The sequence below is a fragment of the Coregonus lavaretus genome (assembly GCF_964263955.1).
Source record: "Coregonus lavaretus genome assembly, chromosome: 3".
NCBI classification, from domain to species: Eukaryota; Metazoa; Chordata; class Actinopteri; order Salmoniformes; family Salmonidae; genus Coregonus; species Coregonus lavaretus.
This window is the reverse complement of record NC_139990.1, coordinates 24250528-24261872: the sequence shown is the minus strand read 5'-3', so window position 1 is coordinate 24261872 and position 11345 is coordinate 24250528.

The following is an 11345-nucleotide window of genomic DNA, read 5'->3' as shown; positions in this document are numbered from 1 at the left end:
CTCGAGGAGACCGGAGAAGTAGAGGGCCGTATGTATCCCTGTGCCAAGGACTCGGCTATGTAAGTCTCCATAGCCGCAGTTTTCTCTTGAGACAGGGGATACACATAACTCCTGGGAAGAGCTGCTCCGGTCTGGAGATTTATCGCACAGTCCCCCTGTCTATGAGGAGGTAGCCGTGCTGCCCTCGATTTGCTAAACACTATTGCTAAATCCTCATACTCGGGGGGAATGCGCAGTGCGGGCACTTGGTTCGGACTCTCTACCGAGGTCGCCCCTATGGAAACACCTAGACATCTCCCTACACACTGGGCAGACCACTCCATAAGAGCCCTCTGTTGCCACGCTATGGTAGGATCGTGGGTGCTTAACCAGGGAAGCCCCAACACCACTGGGTACGCAGGAGAGTCAATCAGATAGAACTGAATGATTTCCTCATGACCCCCCTGCGTAGTCATCGTCAGTGGCGCTGTGACATCCCTGTTGTCCCCTCTCTCAGAAGACCCTCCCCAGCACCTGGCCGCGGTGTGTCCTCCACGGCCACAGTTGGTGCAGGGGGTGGCCCTCCTCAAGTTCTCCCATCAGCGTAGGTGATGGTAGCTGCGTCTATTCTCCTCCATTCGGCGTTGGCCCACTCCAACGCCTTTCCGGATAGACAGGAGATGAGGGCGGAGACGCTCTCGTATCCCGAGGGCGCTGGGTGTATAGTAGCCAGGTATAGTTCTATCTGCAGGAGGAACCCCTGACACCCGGCTGCAGAACCGTCATATGCCCTCGGGAGCGAGAGCCGAATACCACTGGGTTCCGGCGCTGAGAGAGGAGGACTGACCGGTGGCGATGGGATGGTGTATGAGGACGTGGGCACCTCTCCACTAGCCAACCGGTGCAGAGTGTTGGACACCTCGCCTAGAACGGCCTCCAGTTGCCGGATCATGGAGTCCTGCTGACTGAGCCGTTCTTCCAGCGACCAGGTTGTCATCGCTGATCCTGCTGACTCCATAGATGGTGTGTTGTTCTGTCAGTCTGGTACCGATGTGGATGTGATGAGGAGTCAGGCGCAGGACACAGAGGTTTAGTCCAACAAACTTTACTATAGTAAAGTGATCAATAAAAGTACACGACCTCGAAAACACAGAGGCGAGAACAGTACGCAACATGCGTAAAACAAAACATGTAGAGCGCAAAACACGCAGCTCAACTGACACGCGGACAACAACACACAATATAACTAACACAAAACAAGGAACTTATAGGACACGTAATTAGGACACAAACAGACACAGGTGTACCAGACAGACCAAAGCAATCAACACACGAAACATACAACGGTGGCAGCTAGTATTCCGGGGACGGCGAACGCCGAAGCCTGCCCGAACCAGGAGGAGGAGCAGCCTCGGCCGAAACCGTGACAATGAGTCATGATTAATACTGCTTTGTTCCTCACTGTGTGTACTGTGCTATAAATATCTACATCACTAATATTACTTATCTATTTTCATATAAAATCAGAGAGATGTGTTCAAAAGATCATCATGATACTTTGGGCATTAGGTTACTAATAGCAATGTGTCATGAAAACTTGCATGGGACTGTATCAAATGTGGACTAACATAGACTATATGAACATTTAATTTCCATATATTCACTTGGTAGACACTTTACTTTTACTCCCTTGAGATAATTGCCATATTTGTGAGACATCGGTACGGCTAGTTGAGAAATTGTGCCCTCCCGAAAGCATTTCCTGCTATGCATCAGTGAACCCCAAAATCAATTATGCTAGTGAATATATGACTATAGTGAATCCTTGGGCCGCAGATATAAGTATTTATTGGCAGCAGATCCAGAGTTATTGAGGAGCACAGCATTTATAGGAAGGAAAGTGTGTCCAATAAGTCTGAAGTGGTGGGAAAATGAAGCGGGTAGTATTCAATTAGAGGCAGCATGAGAGTTACTGGTGCGTTACGTCTTTCGAAAGGGAGGCAGACAAAGTCGTAAGCTCCCCCTATAATGAGGTGCACACTGCCTGGGCCGCTTTACTGTCTGCCTGCCTGGCAGAAATATTATCCCCAAAGAACTGATCCTGGACCAGTGTATACTTCCAATTTCCCATTTTTGGGGGGTTTGTATAGATTCAGGAGCTGGATTAGATGTTAGTAAAAAGATTCAAGATTCTATTGCCATAACAATCAAAGTTGTTTGGAAATTGACTCATTACATTTTAATTTCAGCTAATTAAAACAGGGACACATTGCACATACACATGTAACTCCCAAAATAAAAGGAAACACTTGCGTAAATGAGATATACAAAGTATATTGAAAGCAGCTGCTTCCACACAGGTGTGATTCCTGAGTTAATTAAGCAACTAACACCCAATCATGCTTTTGAGTCATGTACAGTGCATTCGGAAATTATTCAGACCCCTTGACTTTTTCCACTTTGTTACGTTACAGACTTATTCTAAAATGGATTAAATAAATAAAATTCCTCTTCAATCTATACACAATACCCCATAATGAGAAAGTGAAAACAGGTTTTTAGAAATTTTAGCAAATGTATATATATACATATATACACATATATATATATATATATATATATATATATAAACATATTTACATAAGTATTGAGACCCTGTGCTATAAGACTCGAAATTGAGCTCAGGTACATCCTGTTTCCATTGATTATCCTTGAGATGATTCTACAAGTTGATTGGAGTATATCTGTGGTAAATTCAATTGATTGGACATGATTTGAAAATGTCCCACAGTTGACAGTGCATGTCAGAGCAAAAACCAAGCCATGAGGTGGAAGGAATTGTCTGTAGAGCTCAGAGAAAGGATTGTGTCGAGGCACAGATCTGGGGAAGGGTACCAAACAATTTCTGCAGCATTGAAGGTCCCCAAGAACACAGTGGCCTCCATCATTCTTAAATGGAAGAAGTTTGGAACCGCTAAGACTCTTCCTAGAGCTGGCCGCCCGGCCAAACTGAGCAATCGGGGGAGAAGGACATTGGTCAGGGAGGTGACCAAGAACCAGATGGTGACTCTGACTGAGCTCCAGAGTTCCTCTGTGGAGATGGGAGAACCTTCCAGAAGGACAACCATCTCTGCAGCACTCCACCAATCAGGCCTTTATGGTAGAGTGACCAGACAGAAGCCACTCCTCAGTAAAAGGCACATGACAGCCCGCTTGGAGTTTGCCAAAAGGCACCTAAAGACTCTCAGACCATGAGAAACAAGATTCTCTGGTCTGATGAAACCAAGATTGAACTCTTTGGCCTGAATGCCAGTGTCACGTCTGGAGGAAACCTGGCACCATCCCTATGGTCAAGCATGATGGTGTCAGCATCATGCTGTGGGGATGTTTTTCAGCGGCAGGGACTGGAAGACTAGTCAGGATTGATGAAAAGATGAGCAGAGGAAAGTACAGAGAGATCCTTGATGAAAACCTGCTCCAGAGCGCTCAGGATCTCAGACTGGGGCGAAGGTTCACCTTCCAACAAGACAATGACCCTAAGCACACAGCCAAGACAACGCAGGAGTGGCTTCGGGACAAGTCTCTGAATGTCCTTGAGTGTCCCAGCAAAAACCCGGACTTGAACCCGATCGAACATCTCTGGAGATATCTGATAATAGCTGTGCAGTGACACTCCCCATCCAACCTGACAGAGCTTGAGAGGATCTGCAGAGAAGAATGGGAGAAACTCCCTAAATGCAGGTGTGCCAAGCTTGTAGTGTGTCACGACTTCCTCCAAAGCTGCCTCCTCTCCTTGTTCGGGCAGGCTTCGGCGTTCATCGTCACTGGCCTTCTAGCCACTGTCGCTCCATATCTCATCATTCCATTTGTTTTGTCTTGTCTATTACACACACCTGGTTCATATCCCCTCATTAGTACGTGTAAAAGTGTTCCCTCTGCCCCCTTGTCCTTGTGGGTGATTGTTTATTGTGAGGAGATAGTAGCTCGGTTGAGCTCAGTGTATTTTGTATTGCCGGGGTGTTTTTTGCGCACTGGACTGGATACGATGTATTACGGAATAAACTCTGTATACTGTGATTTACCTTCCTGCGCCTGACTCCTTCAAATCACGCATCACATAGTGTCATACCCAAGAAGACATTAGGCTGAAATCGCTGCCAAAGGTGCTTCAATAAAGTACTGAGTAAAAGGTCTGAAGACTTATGTAAATGTGATATTTCAGTTTTTTTATTTTAATAAATGTGCAACAATTTATAAAAACCTGTTTTTGCTTTGTTAATATGGGGCATTGTGTGTAGATTGATGAGGGGGGGACAATTTAATCCACTTTAGAATAAGGCTGTAACATAAAAAAAATGTGGAAAAAGTCAAGGGGTCTGAAAACTTTCCGAATAGGGGGGGGGACGACGACAATTTAATCCACTTTAGAATAAGGCTGTGACATTAAAAAAATGTGGAAAAAGACAAGGGGTCTGAATACTTTCCGAATGCGCTGTATAAAAATGCCCAGTTGCTGATTATTTTGGCTATCATGGCTAGAAGAGGAGATCTCAGTGACTTTGAAAGAGGGATCTCAAAGGAGCATAAGGGGTTTAAAGTGGTGTGTCACCAGATCTCAACCCAATCAAACACTTATGGGAGATTCTGGATCAGCGCCTGAGACCAAATGATGGAATTTCTCGTGGTAGAATCGTGTTTCATCCCTCCAATAGAGTTCCATACACTTGTAGAATCTATGCCAAGACGCATTGAAGCTGTTCTGATGGCTTGTGGTGGTCCAATGCCCTATTAAGACACTTTATGTTAGTGTTTCCTTTATTTTGTCAGTTACCTGTTCATCCATCTGTAATTGCATAGCCTATGGCTCTAGCCTACACATAGAGTAAACAGGTTGTAGCAGGGGGATTTATTTCCGATATTTTGAGAATTATATTCCTAGCTACATTAGTGTGATCTATTCATTGACTCCCTAACTGGACTCAGATGTAACATTGACTTGGGTGGGAATTAAGCCTGTGCTCAAAGCTCCTCATAGAGCTGAGAAGAACATCAGGAGGTCCATTAGCTCCAACTGGGCAAACCACTTACATACAGGTAAGATAAAATACGCCCATGAATCATAAAACAAAAATAGCATTTGCTAAACCAGAATAGGATAAAGCATAAAGGTATTGATACCATAACTGGTAACATCATCATTCAAAACCCACAGTCATAATATACACTGTATAATACATATTACAGTTCAAATAGCATCACTGTCTAATAAGAATGCATGACCATCCAACTAAAAGACACACATAAAATGGGTGAAACTATTAATCACAGTATAACTAATGTAACTAATTTCATTCTCTCATGAGTATGCAAATGAAAATGTAACAACAGGCGCTTATCCAAGGTGAAGTTGGGAGACAAATATCTCCAGTGATGTACTCTTTAATTTGAATAGCGAGAGAACTTGAAATTGCTCTTCCGTCTTAGTATGCAATATGGCAGCTGCATGAACCCAGAGGATTACAAATGTCTCACAGTAATATTCAAACAAATCCTCATTACATTTTATTACTGAGATAATAACCATAACCAATAGAGCTGCAGCGTTATACTACACTGGCAGAGAAGGTAATTGGTAATCACTAGTGTGGCAGCTGAGAGACTTTGATTAATAAACCCCCAACAGTGCTACAACATAAGCATGGCTTGGTTTGGGAAGTTACAGACTGTGCTGAATTTTGACATGTGCCGTTTCAAATCTCTGAGGATGGTCTTGGTGGATAGGAAAGTCTACTTTGGTAATATATCATCAAACCGATTCATACATGAATGCACATTTATGCATGATGTAACACATGCACAACATCCTATAACGATCCATCATAGATGAGCACACAGTGGAAAGTAAAAATATTAACAAATGCTAAAGAGGGTACAGGGAAACATAATGAGCAATATCCAGTCTATTGCTATAAAAAATATGGATGCTACTTAATAAAATAGAAAAGTAGCTAACTAGTGTGTTAATTGTTTACAAACAAATTAGTGAAAATGCTAGAATGCTAAACAGCTATCTAGCTAGCTAGTTGACTGCTGTGGCTAGCCAAAAATGACTTGTTTTGAAAGTTGGATCATCTTATCCTTTGAGGCTTTAAAAGTGTTCTTACCCTAATGATTTTGAACATTCAAAGCAACTGGGAAACGTCCATGGCAGGCATTGTTGTCACCTTAGCTTGCTACATAACTTCTGAGTGATAGGAAGCACAAGCACAACCACCAATCAGCCTACACCACTGCACACACACCCGTCATTACTATGACAACTAGCGTAGCCTTGTCAGCAAATGACTGCTGTCTGAACACACACAAATTCGATTTGGTCACTTGTAGCTTACTGTTTGGACAGTCAGTAGTCCAAAACGGATTTGAAAAACAAAACTGATTTGAGCATTAAGGCCTGCAGTGTGAACAAGGCTTAATAGCATAATTTCAAATGACGTTATATTATATGTAATGTCCACCCATATGTATAGATGAATGAAGCTCAACTAGGGGCCCCTTTCAAACAAATGTGAATAACAGGGATTCCGGGATAAGTCTAAAACAATAGTTTTCATATGCTGCAAGCACGCACATTTGGTTTAATTTACTCAACTCAACAAAAATGTTAACACGGTGAAAACCCCCCCACAACAAACATGCCTTTTCACTATGCAGGAAGAATTTCGTTTTTGACCTTCCAGGAAAACCCGGATACACATTTTGATTAAATAAGACTGAACATCTCAGTGAAAGCGTCATGCTCTGTTCCAAATGATAAAACCCATCCACCACTCCACTTTGACGGCCAAGGGAGCACTTTCACACTCTTCCGAAGGAACGAAGAGACATGACAAACTATGATTGATGGGGCGTGACCAACCACCCCTGCTCTGTTGTGGTATGGTCTAAGACCCAATGAGTTGGAAAGGGATTAGACAGTCCACATGTGTGCAAAGCCCCCCTTTAGTAGTTAGATAGGTTTAAATGACAGTGACTCAAAGAAAAAAATGACATCTATCACAATCCATTGATGTTGATACAGTAACATAGGTTGAGTTAGGTATGCTATGTAATGTGATACAATGAGACAAGCCCACCAGGTATTAGGATCGAGTGGACTTATTCATGATCTGCTCATCACAGATCCTCCTGGGTAAAACATAGGAGGATCTATCATCCTGAAATCAGATCAGATTTCGTGTTGCTTTAGTGTGCTAGGAGCAGTTTATTTCTCACTTAAATAGACTGACTTTTTTTCCTCCGCTTGTCATATCCCCCCGACGACAGGGGAGAGAGGGTGCCATAGTTACCTGAGCAACTGAATCCACATGCAGCCATCAGCTGGACATTCGACTTCCAATCATCCTTCTCCAGGATGTTTTCCTCCATTGATGCGAGTAGGTGGCTAACAACAGCTAGATTAGATTAGCCTGGTGATTGCAGGGCTGTATATAATTACGGTTTATCGGCGTGTCAAGATCACAGGGGGACAGCAAATGATGTATGTCTGATTGTACAGAAACCTTCTGCCTCTGATTGAGCCTGGCTCCTAGGTTTGATGGAGAGCTCTGCTTTGGAATTAAAATAGTCTCCTCTCTCACTCTCTCTATTTCTATCTCTCTGTTTCTCTTTGCTCCTTCTCCATTTGGTAGTTTGCTTTCTCACTTTCTCACTAGCTCATCCCCGGGGATAGTGCTCTACAAAAGACAGAAAATACAGTCTAAATTAACCATGACTAAACTCCTACTGTAACATCAGGCGCCAGACAGCTGAATTACTTCTCGCTCAAAAAGACTTTCACACTACAAACTGGTTGGTGCACGACTGACTGTCGCTCTCTCTTCCATTAAAGTGAAAGGTAATTCACCCAATTGGGTTCCATGGAGTCCGTGCCAGACTTTTGGGCCATTTCACGGCTTACAAATTGTACGTTTCCTGTACAGGGATGTACTGTTTTTAATGGAGGTTTTTTCTTAAAGAAACATTTTCTTCATCTGCATTGTTACGTTTTGAGGAAACAAAAACAGGTTTGCTCTCTGGTATATGTCTACAGCCTTCTGCTCCTGGAACTATTCAACTAATGTGGTTAAACAGCGTCTAGAGAATCCACTTCTTATTCAGCGCAATCATATTTCTTTAATAAGCTTAGAATCTGCCAAGAATACTGTATATTTAGTCAAAAACATTAATATATTTCAGACACTAAGCTAAAGTAATCGTTTGCATGTTGTATGTAGCCTACAGTATGTTCTGTTTTTAACCAAAACCTTTTTTTTTACCTTGTTTGGGATCAATGCTCTTATGGCTTGCCCTGGTTTAGTTCCAGTAAACTGAGTAGATTTTCAAAGGAGCAAAATTCTGTTTTTCCAAACCTGTCTTCAGAAAGGCATAAAGGGTTTTTACCCCCCCTCCCCTCCGAGTTCTCAAAAGTACATTGAATAAGATGATTTCCATTTTAGGATTCGGGATGCCACAAAGTAATTATCGCTTTGATCTGGTGATGTTTGTTTGGTTTCCTTTGAAGTGAAATAAAGTGGATGAGAATTAAAAAAACGCACCTGCAGATTGCTTACTTCGGCACAATCTGCCAAATTCAAATAGGGTTGTGGCTTCTCTCAAAGTTGTCGGTCTTGCTTGTTCATCGTTTTGGAGAAGGGATGTTGGGGGGGGAATCATTTAGGGCAGTCAGTTGTGAAGCAGAAACAGTGGGTTCAGCATATCAGAGAGAATGTGCCAGCGTTTCTTATCTTTTTTTTTTATTCGATAAAAAGGCGGGCGAGAGGAAATAAGCTAAATAAATAGGGAGCCCGCTCTTCATATATCAGGTGATATTATTATATTCCAGCTTCGGATGGTTGGCTCTGTCTGAGCTTATAGCTGTCAGCCTGCGTCTCAATGCATCATCCTGAGAGAGAGAGAGAGAGAGAGAGAGAGAGAGAGAGAGAGAGAGAGAGAGAGAGAGAGAGAGAGAGAGAGAGAGAGAGAGAGAGAGAGAGAGAGAGAGAGAGAGAGAGAGAGAGAGAGAGAGAGAGAGAGAGAGAGAGAGAGAGAGAGAGAGAGAGAGAGAGAGAGAGAGAGAGAGAGAGAGAGAATATATACAGTACCAGTCAAAAGTTTGGACACACCTGCTCATTCAACGGTTTTTCGTAATTTTTTTACTATTTTCTACATTGTAGAAGACATCAAAACTATGAAATAACACATATGGAATCATGTAGTAACCAAAAACGTTACTACATGATATTTTAGAATTGAGATTCTTGAAATAGCCACCCGTTGCCTTGATGACAGCTTTGCACACTCTTGACATTCTCTCAACCAGCTTCACCTGGAATGCTTTTCCAACAGTCTTGAAGGAGTTCCCACATATGCTGAGAACTTGTTGGCTGCTTTTCCTTCACTCTGCCGTCCGACTCATCCCAAACCATCTAAATTGGGTTGAGGTCGGGGGATTGTGGAGGCTAGGTCATCTGATGCAGCACTCCATCACTCTCCTTCTTGGTAAAATAGCCCTTACACAGCCTGGAGGTGTGTTTGGTCATTGTCCTGTTGAAAAACAAATGATAGTCCCACTAAGCCCAAACCAGATGGGATGGCGTATCGCTGCAGAATGCCGTGGTAGCCATGCTGGTTGAGTGTGCCTTGAATTCTAAATAAATCACTTACAGTGTCACCAGCAAAGCACCCCCACACCATAACACCTCCTCCTCCATGCTTTACGGTGGGAACTACACATGCAGAGATCATACGTTCACCCACACCGCATCTCACAAAGACACGGCGGTTTGAACCAAAAATGTCCAATTTGGACTCCAGACCAATGGACACATTTCCACTGGTCTAATGTCCTTTGCTTGTGTTTCTTGGCCCAAGCAGGTCTCTTCTTATTATTGGTGTCCTTTAGTAGGCCTGATTCACACAGTCCCCTCTGAACAGTTGATGTTGAGATGTGTCTGTTACTTGAACTCTGTGAAGCATTTATTTGGGCTGCATTTTCTGAGACTGGTAACTCTAATGAACTCATCCTCTGCAGCAGAGGTAACTCCGGGTCTTCCATTCCTGTGGCGGTCCTCATGAGAGACAGTTTCATCATAGCACTTGACGGTTTTTGCAACTACACTTGAAGAAACCTTCAAAGTTCTTGACATTTTCAGTATTGACTGTCGTTTCTCTTGGCTTATTTGAGCTGTTCTTACCATAATATGGACTTGGTCTTTTACCAAATAGGGCTATCTTCTGTATACCACCCCTACCTTGTCACAACACAACTGATTGCTCAAACTCATTAAGAAGGAAAGAAATTCCACAAATTAACTTTTAAGAAGGCACACCTGTTAATTGAAATGCATTCCAGGTGACTACCTCATGAAGCTGGTGGAGAGAATGCCGAGAGTGTGCAAAGCTGTGATTTGTTTAACACTTTTTTGGTTACTACATGATTCCATATGTGTTATTTCATAGTTTTGATGTCTTCACTATTATTCTACAATGTAAACAATTTTACAAATAAAGAAAAACCCTTGAATGAGTAGGTGGTCCAAACATTTGACTGGTAGTATATGTACCGTGTGAGTGTTTTCAACTCCCAAAACTGTAGTTCTGTAACGTTCCTGCGGCAGCTGTAGTGGGGCAGCGGTCGAAAGCGTTCCAACAGCAGGCTCTGTGCAGACCTGACCCAACCGCCGGGCCTCTAATGTGAGATGGATTCATGGGAACCAGAGATGAGGGATCAAATGGGTCAAGGCCCCCATGTTGTGTACTACTTCATCCCCAGAGATGAGAACAGCTTAGTGGGCTTGTTCAGTTTCTAGTTCCCCTTTCACTCTATACAGGCCTCATCTTTTCCACTACATGTCAGCTTTTCAATTGTAATGTTGCAATGTCTGTATATGTAAACACTACTACGGTTTGTATGGTTAGGTCTTATTTGGAGCCTTTCTCTCTATGTCACCAAGGAAATCTACAACACACTTAGGTCACTTGCATATATAGTATTCGTTCCCTGAAAGGCTGACTTGCCTACATTACATCCATCCAACAATATGCAATAGAATTTGATTTTGTTGAAATAGACAAACCGAGATAGTGTGAGCAATTACATTTACAGTTCCCTATACATCCGTATCCACTCAACAAACATAAAAGCTGTCATTTTTCACATAACCTTTTCAGAGAAACACTACTATTTCTACCAGCTATTTCTTTCTTTGCCTTGGCAATTGTAATAGGCAATGGGTTTGTTTGCTTCATTGTGTTATGGGTGATTAGTTCTGGACATTAGAGTAAAATGTCACATTTACAGAGGAATACAGAAGTTCTTTAATCTT